The following is a 15,786-nucleotide window of genomic DNA, read 5'->3' on the forward strand; positions in this document are numbered from 1 at the left end:
ACTCATGCTTAAATTCTTCAATGGGAAGTGGCATGAAGATCATGAAACACAGGGACCTTTCATTGGTTCCCAAAGTGGGCAATACTCACCCCAGGGGCTGCTGGAACAAAATATAGATACATGAAAGAATACACATTTGTCATAAAATATATTTATTTGCATAAAAATGTAGATTTTCAGGAGTTCACTAAATAATTACTTTTTCTGAAAACAGAGCAATACGTCATATAAATTTGAGAATTTCTGGGAGAAGAGGCTTTATCCTAAAAATCTTGAAGGGGGGTATCTGCAATATAAGCACACCTTTCTTCCACCCACAATGAAGAAAGCTCTTGGCAACTTTGGTGGTTTATTAATCAAAAACAAAACTCTTCACATGAAGGTGAATGCAGAGAACACAGGGGGAATGAGTGACATATTTTTCAAATATACGTCTTAAATACATGTAGGTGATGGCTAATATAAAAATACTTGAAGAGATGTTTTATTTTCCAAATGCTTGCTGAGTTTCTTTTATGTGTCAGACACTTTTTAATAAATTTCAGCTATTTTCGCTGTGAACACAAGAGTACAATAATTATCATCTGAGATTCATAAGCTTTTTCTTCACTTTTTGTTAAATAAAATGTATTCAGTTCTGAAATAACAGGATAAGTGGATCAGGATGTACTTATCAGATATTTATTATAGTGTGGCTTAAGATAATGAAAAATAAGAAACTAACCTAAGTACTAAATATTTCAGGCATGATTAAAATCATAATAAGGTGAGCACAGTGGCATAAAATCCAAGTACTTGGGAGGCTGAGACAGGAAGATCACATGTTCAAGGTCAGCCTCAGCAAGTTGGTGAGGCTCTCAGTAACTTATTGAGACCCTGTTTCATAATAAATAATAAAATAGGGCTGAGAGTATAGCTCAGAGGTAAAACATGCCTGAATTAAATTCCCAGTACTAAAATTAAAAAAAAAAAGATATCATTATGGTAAACAAAGATGTACTATAAAGCTACCAAATTCATGATGCAGATAAGTAATCATTAAAATAGAAAAAAGTCTATAATATTATGTAAAAAACTCACAACATATCATCAAAAAACTCCTTTCACTTAAAAAATCATTTATTTTTAAAGAATTTTTTTGTCATTCTAGAAATTTTTTCTTTTAGGAGTGGTTCTATTTTCTAAGAATACTTTTTAAAACCCTATATCATCCTCTATCTTTTCCAATCTTTAACAACACATATAAAATTTATTGGGGCCAGGCGTGGTGGCGCACACTTGTAATTCCAGCATTCGGGAGGCTGAGACCTGGAGGATCGCGGTTTGTGGACAGCCTCAGCTACTTAGTGAGGCCCTCTGCAATTCAGTGAGACCCGGTTTCAAAATAAAGAACAAAAAATAGGGCAAGGGGTGTAGCTCGGGGGTCAAATGCCCCTGGGTTCCATCCCCAGACCCGAAAAAAATAAATAAATAAAATGTATTGGGAACCTGATTGTTTTTGTTAGATGGCGATTTAAAAATAAACAGTGTCTGCATGAAAAAATATGATTTTATTTAGGGAAATATAGACACACATCATTTCTTGCTACTTAGTTGAATGTTCACAGTTAAAAGCGCCAGTTGGTGTTGTCTGCTCATTCTCTGGTTTTGTAGTCCTTCGTTTTATACTTTTAGAGTCTTCTTTTTCTCCTAGTTTGTCTCATTTTCTGTGTTGTCTCAATTCTCTCCAATCTATGATTGTCTGATTCAATCCCAGTGAACCTGACTTCACGGCTTAGAGGACAGATTTATTTGCTCCCAGTTTCTTGGAGGTTTTGGGTTCAGTCCATGAGGCCAGAGTCTGAGTCTCATGGCTGTGTGGTGGGAAGAAGAGAGAGAGAGCATATGGGCTCCACTCCTCACATCACAGAGACCAGGAGCAGGAAGTGTAAGCAAACAAAAAGATTCAGAAACACAAGCAAACTCTCCAAGGCCTCACCCCCGGGATCCACCTTCTCCAGCCCCATTGACCTAGATTACCACTCAGATAAATCCATTTGACGTATTTATGGACTGAAGAGATTACAACCCTCATGACTTAACTATATCAACCCTGAGCTTAATACATGAGCTCTTTAAGAAGACATTCCGGCTCTAACCATGACATTCTATCTCTGGAACCAATTTAGAATTCAAAATTCATCTAGTCACAGGGCGTGGTGCCACATGCTTGTAATCCCAGTACTAGGGAGGCTGAAACAGGAGGATCATAGTTTTGCTGCAAGCCTCAGGAACTTGTGAGGCCCTCTGCACTTAATGTTTCAAAATAGAGAATATAAAATAGGGCTGAGAGTATAGCTCGGAGGTAGAATGTCCCTAGGTTCAATCTCTAGTACAAAAAAAAAAAAATAATGTATATGTTGAATGAGATTTAAAAAATAAAGATATAGATGTAAATTACAATTCAGATTATTGAGGGAAGAAAATTAGTTCTTGTCTGAGAGTTATAAAAAAGCACTTAGTCCATATCCATGAGTTCCCAAAGTCTTGAGTTCCAGCATCATACAAAAGTCTTAAAGTTGAGGGTCTCCTCTGAGCCTCAGGGTAAGCTCTTGTGAGCCTCTGAAAAAGAAAAGCAAAAGCAAGTTACACGGATCCAATGTAGAATGGCACTAAGTAAATATTTATGTCTCAAAAGGGAAATATAGGACCATAGAATGAAGGAATGAGACCCAAGTATTGAGCTTCATCAGGGAAAGCTTTAAATCCCACTGCTTCACTTCTGAGCCATAGTCAGTGAGAAGACGCCTCTAAAAGTCCTGGGCCGTCCCGCCCCTGTGGGCGGCCCCTGGTTACCTTTCCTTGTGCTCATTCCAGTTCCTGTCAATTCTAAATCTCAGGGTTTTTTCTTCCAATCTTGACTTCATCCTCACAGTTTCCCAAATTGCCCCATTTGAGTCTGTTTGTAGGAATTCCAACTGCCATGTTACCTAGTTTCCCAAGCCTTCCTTTGAAATCTGAGAGAAGGACTCCATGAGCTCCCTTTTCCAGCAAAGCCAGCAGGACCTGGGCACTAAGATACCTCCAGCAGGAAATGTGTCATGTCCTCTTTAGTCACTGCCCCAGGGCTCGCCTCCATCTTGACCAAGGCTGAGCCTGTCCCTTCATGGGCGGTGCTGAGCCTGCCTCCATCAAGGCTTAAGAGACCCTGTTTCCAAATAAAAATATAAAAATAGGGCTGGGAGTGTAGCCCAGAGGTAGAAGGGCTTCCAGGAACCCCAGTACCACCAAAAAATATAATAATAATAATAATAATAATAATAATAATAATAATAATAATAATAATTCAATAATTTCTTTAAAATTTTATTTAATAGTATTTTATGTCTAGTAATAGCAGGGAATGGCTTACTCGCTAAATCTCATAGCACTTTATAGCTTAATTTTACTAACAGATTAAAAAGAAGACTTTGTGCTGTGACTTTATGTCTTACCTTTCTTTACATACCTCTCTCATCTAGCTTGTTAACCTAATTAAAAAAAAAACACATGATAGTTTGAGCACAGGAAGTGTTTGTTAAATATTATCAAATACCTATGGCTGTGCCTCTGTATTCATTCATTTCCCATTGCTAATAACACAGTACTACAGACTGTGTATGTTATAAAAGAACAGAGATTATTTTGGCTGATGGTTCTGGAGGTCCAGGGTGAAGGGGCCCCATGTAGTGAAGTCTTTCTTGCCGACAGCATCTTGAGGCTATGGACAGCATGGCCTGATGAGGACAGAAAGCATGTGTGTATGCATGAGACCCCTCTCTTCTCTCTCTTTCTCTCTCTCTAAAACCACCAGGATCTATTCATGGAAGGCTCCATCTTGATGACCTTATTTAATACTCACTACACATCAAAAGCCTCACTTTTATAAACCATAATTTCATTAAGTTTCCATCCTCTGAATACCTCAAAATGGAGGTGAAATTTCAATACTTGAACAGTTGAAGGACATTCCCATGACATATCCAAGCCGCAGCAATATTATTCTGTACAACATTAAATTTGGAGTATGGAAAAATAACTTTTTTGTAGGCAATATTATTAATTGTACTAACAATTTATACCTCGCTTGTTTTGTAACCAGGAGAATAGAAAGGGGTATTTGCATATTTTCATATTTTTACCAAAAAGTTGGTCTCTCATTTCTCAAGTTTCATCATAAGTAGCAACAGCAGAAGTGGTGAAGGTCATCAGCTACTTTATACCTTGATCTCCATTTCAACCTGAAAATTTACTACTACCAACTTAACCGTCACAGTTCAGGGGGCATCTTTCCATGAAAAATTTGTGGATTTTATCTAAAGGGAAATGATCTGGAAATAGATGCAATGTAATATAATAAATAATATTCATATCAAAAGTTGCCTGAATGACCAAGCTCTCTTCTCCAGTCTTATCCTATAGATTCTCTTTGTATTATTTCTTTCTTTTATTTTTGTTCCTAGATTTTAGGATACAATATTTTAAATCTTATAAAGCAAGACAGTCATTTTACTGTTACCAACTGGAGAGAAATATTTCAATAAGTTGATACTAAAGACATTACATATAGAAGTATAATTTAGAAAATATAGCAAGAGTTTGGTGACTAGCATAATCAAAATGGTAAAGAATTATTCTTACCACACCATGACTACTATAACTGAGAATTGCTTTATTCTATGGGAAGGAAAACAACTTTGAAGTCACCAGTAAAATCTTGTATTGATTAAACATCTAGTGCACATAGCATCATACAGCAGGACTACGACACTCCATCTACCCTGTTTCTAGTTTCATTTCTACAAAATTTCATGAACGTCGGTGAATTACTTAAGCTTTTTCTATTACATTTGCTAACTGACAAAATGAGGAGGATACTAGTTAATAAGCCCCACCAAATTTAGACCCAAAGTAATAAAATAACGATATATTCAAAAGAAATAAGAACTAACCTCATGTAAAATTTTATATGTTAAGAATACTACTTTAAATGAATTTATTGGTAATTTGAATTTTTTGTTTTGGTCATTTTGATAAATGCATACTAAATAGTTTGCTATTTATGCATTTCTTTGTTTTCTTTTTAGTGGATTATTTTTACTTAGATATTATGTGGGCAAAAATCAATGATTTTCCAAAGAGATTAACAACCATTTTTTTTTCCAATCTGTAATTTTTAAAGACAGATTACAAATTTCTTTCTGAGAGACCATGCTTTGTAGTTGTGGCATTAAAGTAGAAAAAAAATCTTTAGAACATTTTAGGGTGTAATAACTTTAGAGGTTAAACTAGCTCCAATTCAAAAAGTTTTAAACAATTCGAATCAGATGAATTTACTTTGTAAAGTAACTTCAAAAAATGTGAAAATTGATAGGTAATACCATTAACCCATTTCAAAATGGTTCAAATGAATCCAATTTTAGTAAGAAAAGAAAATATAAAGTAAGGTTCTTGTTCTTTTGATGGCAGTGTCTTTATGACTGTCATATTGAGGTCATTTAAAATAATGGTAACTGAAAGAGAAAGGTAAGACTGCGCAGTTCTTCAAAATAATGTGAAAACCTGTGGCTTCACATTGGATTTTATATTAGGAATGCTGTAGTCAAAGCTCACTTTGAAGGTAATGGAGGATAAACTAATCTCCCATAGAGGACTGACCATACGAAATCATAACTTATGAATGTAGCAATTTCAGTCTACTGAAGCACAACCATGGAGTGTAATTTCAAATCTAAACTTTTGCAGAGATCAGAAAAGAGAGACAAAGAGCAAGATTAGAGTGATGGAAAATTCTACAAATAAGAAGGGAGGTGGGAGAATATCACCTCACCCTGCTCGACACTGCATCGATATCCCTCGTGTTCATTTTTATCCTTTTCACTTTATGAATATTCCCCAAAGCTATAGAGAAGCAAAATTTCAACAGTCAAGTGTGCCTGTTGGTTTTACCTCAAAGTAGTATAACATGCTCTCCTCGAATTTGGTACGATGTTTTTATTACTAAAATGTGCGCCTCTATGAGAGTGCTACTAAATCTTTTCCATTCTTGAATTTGTCACTATTCAATAAAAGTGCTTTACAATTAAATGAGATCCAATGATAGAATAAATTCAAATTTATCATTCATTCAGATAAATCAAATTGTTTCAAGGCAAATTAAATATAACCATTTCCGTAATTACTATATTTTATAAAAAATAAGAGATAAAAGTTAATTTTGTGCCTCTCTTAACAGCATTATTTTAATTATCTGAAAATATACCACCAATAAATAAAAAACATATATTTTAATTTTACTAATTTTTTCCTAATAGAAATAATTTTTCTAATATTTTATTGAATTTGATTAAAAAATAGTAACAAGAGCATCCAAGATATACTCTTGACATGTAAGTGCTGAATAAAACTTTTGACATATGGCATCTAATTTAACTTACACTTTCACAATATAAGAAAGAAAACATTACTACCATTTCAGTACTGGTTTTAAGAATGAGCAAGGCTAGTCCAGTTTTGAAAATTTATGCAAGTGGTTAACTGCACCAAGATGTCTTTGCCTCTTTTACTACTAATCAAATGTTAATATAAATTATTGGCCCAAGACTGAACACATACATAAGTAGACAGGGCTCTCTGATGCTTATTATTTTCTTGCTATAGATATAGTGGATGAGGGTAACAGTCAGAGACGATCTTCCAGGATGGCAGAAAGGAGATTCACCAAAGATCTGGTGTTTTAATCAGCATTGTAACTGCTATGACCCAAAATACGTGATGACCACAACTTAGAGGAAGAAAATTGTATTTGCTTCTGGATCTGGAAATATCAGTATATATATATGTATAGGTATAGGTATATGTTGTATATATATATGTGTGTGTGTGTGTGTATATATGTGTATATATATATATATATATATATATATATATATATATACACACACACATACACACACATATGTGTGTATGTATGGAATATGTGTATTACATTTTATGCCAGTTACCAATCGGGATCCTATAACTGGATAACTGGGTAAAGCTGGAACACACACACACACACACACACACACACACACACACACACACACATCCTACTTTCCTTTCCCACTTGGCCATGCCCTATGAACCCATCTTTGACCTGCAGAGGATGGAATTTGGGAAACATTTGCCAGCCAAGTGATAATGTCTGGAGACACCCCGTTCACCCTCAAGGTCTGGAGACACCCCGTTCACCCTCAAGGTCTGGAGACACCCCGTTCACCCTCAAGGTCTGCCCTTTTACCATATAAAGACATTACACTTGTTTCACTCTCTAAAAATTGACTCTATTACTAAAGTCACTTTTATCTTTTGCACCTACTACAAGGTGAATTTCACAATGTGCATTGGTAAAGCAATTATTAAGGTATCTGAGATGCGCAAGCTTCAAAATGTCAAGAGTTGCTATGATTTTATCAACTTCTTCCTTCAGAAACAACTCAAACAATATAATCAACTCAAATAATGCCATGAAACAAATGTGAGTAATGTTTGACAGAGATGTAAAGACAGGTAAGTTCTGAGACATAGATATCTGAATACACTAAAGTATAAAGATCTTCATGGGTGATTTTATATGTACAAAGAATGAGAAAATTTAACGCCATTCATTGAGTTCCTTTTACATAAAAGACAGTAAAGACAATATTAAGTTGTTGCTTTTAGAACATTCTAGCTTAGGTCTTTGGAAGATTAAATCTTCAGGATGTATGAGACAATCACATAATGAAACAGCTGACATATGAGACTTGATTGTCTTCATCACTGAGATCCAAAGGCAAGTTTATGTCTGTCTGGATAACATTCCAGACACATTGGTCAAGGCATATAATTGTCTATTTGGCAAGCTCCAGATGAAATATGGAAGTACTTGAAAATTAGCATTAAAATTCCCCTTCTAATACTTACTGCTTTCAAATCAGGCTCAAAATTCATCTCATGCAGGATGCTTCTCTGACAGTTTTGGCAGGGAAAATCATCTTTGCTTCTTCAAATGTTGCTGTTGAGAAATGTATTTTCCTTTCAAATTTACATAAAATCTTCATAAAAGAAAAGGATAAAAGCCTCAAAAAATTGATATTGATAAATGGTAAAAGGGAAACTATAATAACTTTTAGCCAGGTATGATGGCACACACTTATATTCCCAGCATTCAGGAGGCAGAGGCAGGAAGATTATGGTTTATAAATAACTTTTCATACTGAAACAATCTTGGACCCTTTTCTAGTAACACCTTCTTATACAGACACATATAAATGCTTGTAAACTTGCTTTTTTTATTCATATTTTAAACATTGGAAGAGTGAGAATGACTTCAGAGAAAGTCTACATAGCATCTTGTTTTTCTAAAAGATATTTAGTTGTACCTAGTAGAAAGGAGACTAGAACCTCAATTTGATCAATTTAATAAACATATAAATTACTTACAACTATGACTACAACTATCTTAGGAATAAAAGAGCACAAGATTTCCTTTTGTCCCAGTTGCCATCCCTCCACCCACCCAGTTTATCCCTGATAAAGAGCTATGGTGAACAGAAGTAAAGGCATACATGAGAACAGCACTCCTTGAGCCTTTTCCCAGTTCCTACCCCACTCCCTCTCCCTACCAACCTTCCAGGGCTCATCACAGTGATTGGCTTGATCAGACTATGTATGTACACCATATCCACTGAGATGTTTCCCTCTCAAGTCTTCCTCGTCTCTCTCATCTCCTTCCATTAAGTCCCTTCCTTCACATTTCCTTGTGGTTTTCCTCATGCATCTGCAATTACTTGAGGAAGCTTCAACCAGCCCACACATAAATTCACTACCCAGGATAGTAAGAAATAGTCCATTGAACTGAAAGCACCCTTCACAACGTTTCAAGAAGGGTAGAATTAGAATTACAAAATACGATCCAAAATTATTTGTATCCAGCACCCCAATTTTGCAGAAGCTATTTTTAAATTCTGTCTTAAGGCTATGTCTCATTCTTCTATGAGAGTCTAATTTGCCTTCGAAATTTGTCTTCTAGAATCTATTTGCTTGAAGGTGACAAAAATTCTAATTTGTTTTTATTGTACTCATGTTTTATTTTCAATGACTACATCTATTAAAGCCCTTCAATTTTATATACATATTTATCTTTGCTCTTTAAAATATCAACCACTTGCTTTATATTGAGTTCAATCAACTATTTATGTATGCCCTGGGGAAAGATCCTTATACAAACTAATCTTTTTAATGGTGTATACATTGTTTCTGAGAGCTATTTAGACCACATCAATGTTTAAATAATTTCTGGGGTTAAACATATTTTAATGCTGTGATTGAAGAGCCCAACTTCAAAAATTTGATAATCTCATAAAAGAGAACTGGTTTAAAGGCAACGATGCCCAGAAAATTAGAATTGTTACATCGGAAAATGAAATCATAAGAAAAACATGTACCTTTTTGTTTTGATTGAAGTGATCTGTATTTGAAAATTAAGAGCAGAATTGGAAGGAGAATAAAGCAAGTATATTTTATATGTCTTATGTGTTTTAAGAGAGAAGTCTAGAGTAGATACCACGAGTCAGGGAAAGAAGAAATAAAAATAGTGTTTGATTCAGAGGTCCAGGCCTGGAATGCACATCAACAGAGGAGATGACTGGGGAGGGAATGAGTATTCCATTTCTCATTCTCTTCATTGATCAGATCCTCAAGTTAAATCTTACATAAATTAACAACATGCAAAGTTTGTTTATATTTATGTCCACTTTCTCCTTTGTTCTTATAGCTGCCTTTGCGAAATGGGCCATTGTGATCGTTAATGCAAATTTATCATTATTTTTAAGTATTTATTTTCAAATAATGTAGAAAATGAGAACAGAATATAGACAAGCATACACCAGTACTGGCTTTTACATCTGCTTAAGTGTTTTCCTTTACTGAAGTTTTTATTTTTTCATTATGCATCAAGTTACTGCTCAGTATGGCTTCTATTTTAGCCTGAAAGTGTGATTTGGTGTTTCCTTCTTTATTTTTCTTTTTCTTTTTCCTCATTCTCAGAACCCAACTTCTTACGGCAACTCTCCTAATTGCTGCTTGGCAAGGATTCTACAAGTAGAACCTGTACAGCCATGATACGATGATGCGGCTTCTATAATTTTCCCACTTTTTCAAAGTATATAAATTAATATGTAAGAAAAGCCAGGAAACAAAAACTCATTTTCTTCTAGAAGTATTTGTTTCAATTGACTTTTTATTCTTCTTTCAAAGCTTATATATTTATAGAAAAGGTCTATTTCAAAGATTCTACATTTAACATAGGTGGAAAGGCCCATGCATCAGCTCCCTGCAATTCATCAGTTGATCTGACCTCAGGATGTGGGGCTCCAGGGGAGACTTTATCCTCCTCTTAGCATCGCCCTCCATCCACCTACTGCGAGGGGAAGACCTCAGCATGTTCCTCCATCTTTGTTCTTCACATTCATCCTGTTCTCAACTTTGATACCTTTTCAGATATCTCACATCTCAATGTGTGCCTGAGAGTCTGTCATGACTTCATAAATACAGTAAAAATATTCTTTTGTTGCACTCTGCAGATTTGAGCGTCTTCTCTGACACCATGTAGTCCAGCTGCTACGCCACCCTCCCTAGACATATTCTGCATGGATAATGCATTTGCATTTTAAGAGTCATCTGTTGTTTTGATTCTCTCTTCCATAGCAATTTGTTTGATTTCTTGTCTAGTAAAATCATTCTCATTAGAGTTCTTTCTATTCTGGCTTCAGCATTATTTTACTAGCTATGGAAGTGTGCTATTGAAACATGTTGTCACCCTTAGGACAAAAAAAAAAAGCTGTATATTTCAGCCAGCAGCAGATCAATCATTCTTCCACTTACCAGCATGGAAACCAATTTGGCAGAGATGCAGTATGGGAATACGCACTGGCTTTTTCAATCATTAAAACATAATGCCAGGTGTAACCAAAGCTATTTTTACATGACAAATTATTTTTATACATTTTTATAATTATTATAATTTAAGAAAACAGAGTAACTTTTTGTATCTTTTTTGGTAATGGACGTTGAAGTCGGGGATATTCTAATTCAGAACCACACTCCCATCCCTTTTCATGTTTGTTTGTTTGTTTGTTCATTCGGTACTGGGATGGAACCTAGGGACATTTATTTTACCTCCTAGCTAAAGCCCAGCACTATTTTTATCCTTTATTTTGAAACAGGGTTTCACTGAGTTGCAAAGGGCCTCACTAAATAGCTGAAGCTGTTGGAGAACCTGATCCTCTGTCTCAGTTTCCCAAATTCTGGAATTACAAGCTTGCACTCTCACAGTCGGCTACTTTTTTCTTTCTGTGATTTGAAACAAGGTTTTGCTAAGTCGCTGAGGCTGACCTTGAATCTATGACCTTCCTGCCTCCCCCTCTCAGGTACTGAGATTATAGGCATGCACCACAGAGATTTAAAAAGTATAATCGAGGAAGAAGACAGAAAATAAAAAGAAACAAACAGTAAAGATTTTGCTGTACTGTTTATGGTTGGCATTTTCGTCTCTTTCGAGTCTAGATGGTAAGTTGATAAACCAACTTTCTGCCACCTGGTATTGAGTGGTCAAGTAAGCATAAAGTTGTAAATCTTATTTTTATTAAAAAAAATCAGAGCTGGGCATGGTTGCTTATCACTTGAAAGTTTGAGACAGGAGGATTGTGATTCGAGGATAGCCTCAGCTACTTAGTGAAGCCCTTTGAAACTCAATGAGACTCTGTTTCAAAATAAAGAATAAAGTCAGGCATGGGGGCGCACGCTTGTAATCCCAACGCTTGGGAGGCAGAGACAGGAGGAACGTGCAGGTTCGAAGCCAGCCACGCCGGCTTAAGAGACCCTGTTTCCAAAAAAAAAAAAAAAAAAAGTATAAAATAGGTCTGGGAGTGTAGGCTGGAGGTAGAAGGGCTTCCAGGAACCCCAGGACCAAAAAAAAAAAAAAAAAAAAAAAAAGAATAAAATATAGGGCTGGAGGTGTAGCTCAGAGATAGAGTGTTCTGGGTTCCATCCCTAGTACTACAAAAGAAAAAAAAAAATCATGTTACAGTTGAAAGGTTCATAAAAAACATGATCAATGTTTAAAGTTTGCTTGTTTATGCCAGGACATGTAATTCATTTCAGAGTCTATGAGTTTTCATAATATCCACTTAGACAAAAATACTTAACTGGATTATTATTTTCAATATTTTTACACCCTCAAGATGTATGTATGCTTATAGCTTACATCTAAAAAGCTCATTTTTAAACTAAATATGTGTGCTTCCAAGTAATGGATAGTCTGACACACACCAGGCTGGTTTCTGCCATCTCTGCTTAGGGAGTGTGGACGCCTGACTGAGCTGCAGTTGATATTTCTGTGAGCCTGGGTTCTGCCTCAAGCAGACTCAAAGATCATATTGGGGATAGCAGAAATCCAAAGACTGTAGTCAGAACACTTAAGATTTTATAATACTACTGATCCTGACATTATGAAATAAGTGAAAAATAATAAAAGTAACAAAAATTATAAATACTAAGTGATTCTTTACAGTATGCTCGGTACCTCACATAAATTCAGTACTTCATATGAGTTGTCTTATATGAATCACCTTCACATGCCGTGGGACTGAGGTCATGATGTGCATTTTACCTGTGAGCTAATCACACACAGCATTTGATATATCCTCACGTATCCTCAGCAGAGGGAGCTGCATCTGAAGTCCTCCTCTAGCATCGACATTATCTTTCTTATCTTTTTTCATAACTGGAATCAGGTCTGTTGATTCAGCTCCTTCATTCCATCAGGGGATATTTTTTCTCTTGGGCAATAGCTACTTTTATGCACCCTTTGGTGAGAGCACTTGTTAAAAATTGCCGAAAAGTCCATGTGCTAATGTTTTTAGAATGCTCTGCTATAAAAATTCTTAATTAACATAACCTAAACATACCAAAAGTAGAGTAATAACCAGATGTGTTTCCAAAGTAAAAAATTTAAAAATATGATTCCTATTTTAAAAAATGTCCAGAAATACTTATTTCACTAAGGGACAATAGAAGTTAACTAGTTATTAGGAAAGAGAGAAGAGAGAAAAATTATTGACTACTAAACACACTGGTGCATGTGCGAAGACATTGATTTTACCAATATGTATAACAGAGACAAGCTGGGAGTATTATGATTGCCCATCCATTTCATTGTCAGATGCTGGACCTCAGTCAGGACTCAAGAAATAATCTGAATGGAAGGTCAAAAGGTTCCTCAATGGGTATCAACCAGAAATCAAAATAACTTGACTTAGTATTGCTTAAAATGTCATATTAATCATATATATGTTTGTATACACACACACACACATTTACAGAATTGCAAAAATATCACTACTTGGGATATCATTAAATTTCCAATTTTAGTCATTCTTGTCACATGAATGTATATGTGAGTGTGTATACACCCACACAAATGCAAACAGAATTAAATGTAGTTTAAGCAAACAAATTAAGATTGTTTATCTAATATACTGTTTGTACATAAAGAAAACATAGTAACTTTAGAAAACTCAAGATGTCATACTTAAGACATTCTAATCACAGTATTTAATGCATATACAAAGTAACATATTTGTTTACATAAAAATCATTTATTCTTTCGTTTATTCAATTTTATTTTATTGAATGTAGTGTCAATTGTGATATTTAAATATCTTTATTGTTGAGTATTTATACTGTCTCTAAATTTTCTTCTTCATAAATATTGTTGACATTATTTTGTACCTTATTGTCCAGTTTAGAGCAGAACCATTAAATTAATATATATATATACACTTAAAATATTTTGAACCTATTTTCAATTCTCCTAGATAAGCATAACTTGTAGAAGCATAAGTTATTATATTTTGTCTTCTTATCTTTTTTGTTTTTGACTCAAATCAAGTGAATCAACTATTAAATGTGGCATATTAATTTCAGAATTCTCTCATTTGGGAGAATTTATGCTCCTTATACTTTTTCTAAATATTAAGGTGATTCTCTTATTGATAGCCCCTTTCATTGTTTCTGGTTTTTCTAAGTATTCACAAAAACTAATTGAAAATCAAGCTTTTTTTTCAAAATTTGTTTCTGGCAAATAGTAACTATAGCAAAATAGTAGTTGTACAGAAAATCTCTGGCTAAAAAAAATATGTTTTTGAGTTTGAGAACCACAAAACTAAGTTTCACATTTCAAAAGTTGCTGTACATTAAAAAAAACAGTGTTGTTCCAGAGAAATAGTACAATATATATGTTATATTTCTTTTTTTTCTTTTTGTGATATTGGGGATGGAACCCAGGGGCTTTTCTACCTCCAGGCTATACTTCCAGACCTGGTTATACTTTATTTGGAAACAGGGTATCACTAAGTTTCTGAGAGCCTCACGAAATAGCTGAGGCTGACTTCAAACCTGTGCAATTCTCCTGTCTCAGCCTCCCAAGTGCAGGGATAATAAGTGTGCAACACCACGCCCGGGTATATGTTATATTTCTTAAAATAAGTTTTTTCTGTCACTATAGCCTAAAAATCAAAGAAGAATAGGCAAGAGGAAGAGAAAGAAAGAAAAGAGAGAGAGAGAGAGAGAGAGAGAGAGAGAGAGAGAGAGAGAGAGAGAGAGAGAGAGAGAGAATGCATTTTTATGATTTTTTTTTTCACAATGTCCATCTCGCTTGACCACAGGCAGTGAGGTTCCAATTCCTTACTCTGCCATCCATGACAAAGTGTTAAGCCTCCTAGAATCTTTGGCCACACTCAGAAAGAAGCATAAAGGAATGGAAATGGAAAGTAATAAGGAATTAATAGAAGAAATAAAGCAATAAAAGAGAATATACATAAAAGTAATAAAAAAATTATCGATAATCGTAGAAGTGGGTTAACATAATATTTTGTGTAACAAGAAAAAATTCAAGAGCAATACTGAGTGGTTGTAGAAACCAGCTCTTTCCATATCTAATTTGTAGAACATAAGCACTTCCCTTCCACACATAATCTTCAAAGCTTGTTAGAACACATTTTGCTGAAGAACATAGCTCATTTAATGTCTGGACACAGTAAAATGCGGAGATCTTCTGTGAAGTTGCCGAAAGCAACCGCTGTGGCTGAATTGCTCTCCTTGTTAGAAAGACATAATTTGGAGTGAAAATGCTTTTATAACTGATTCTACTTCTGCCAGTTTCTGTGTGACTTGGACATGGTCTCTACACGTTCTCTGCCAGGTTATCTGTGGAACTTTGGCTGTTTTGGTTTATATGTGTGAAGAGAAATAATCACAATCTAAGAATGCCCATTGCTCAGTCCTTTCTAATCCAGAGGATTTCATGTTCCTGGGGACTTCTCATAAGACTTCTTTCCCTTCCAAAACCACTCTTCTTTTCTACTCCCAGGAAGTAGGAAAACTTCACCCAAGCACATTGCATTTGTGTTTTACTCTTAGATGGTGACTCTCTTTAGTCTTAGATTTTTTTTTTTTTATCTTGGTATAAAAAATCTAAACAAGGGTGAGATACCATTTGGGATACTGGTGCAGGAGCATAAAAAGGAGAAAACAGAGCCGGGCATGGTGGGGCACACTTGTAATCCCAGCGCTTGGGAGGCAGAGACAGAGAGACAGGAGGATCGCGCTGCTTTGAAGCCAGCCTTGCTGGCTTAGGAGACCGTTTCCAAATAGAAAAATAAAAAATAGGTCTGGGATTGTAGC

The sequence above is a fragment of the Muscardinus avellanarius genome, assembly GCF_963383645.1.
Source record: "Muscardinus avellanarius genome assembly, chromosome: 2".
In the NCBI taxonomy this organism is placed as follows: Eukaryota; Metazoa; Chordata; class Mammalia; order Rodentia; family Gliridae; genus Muscardinus; species Muscardinus avellanarius.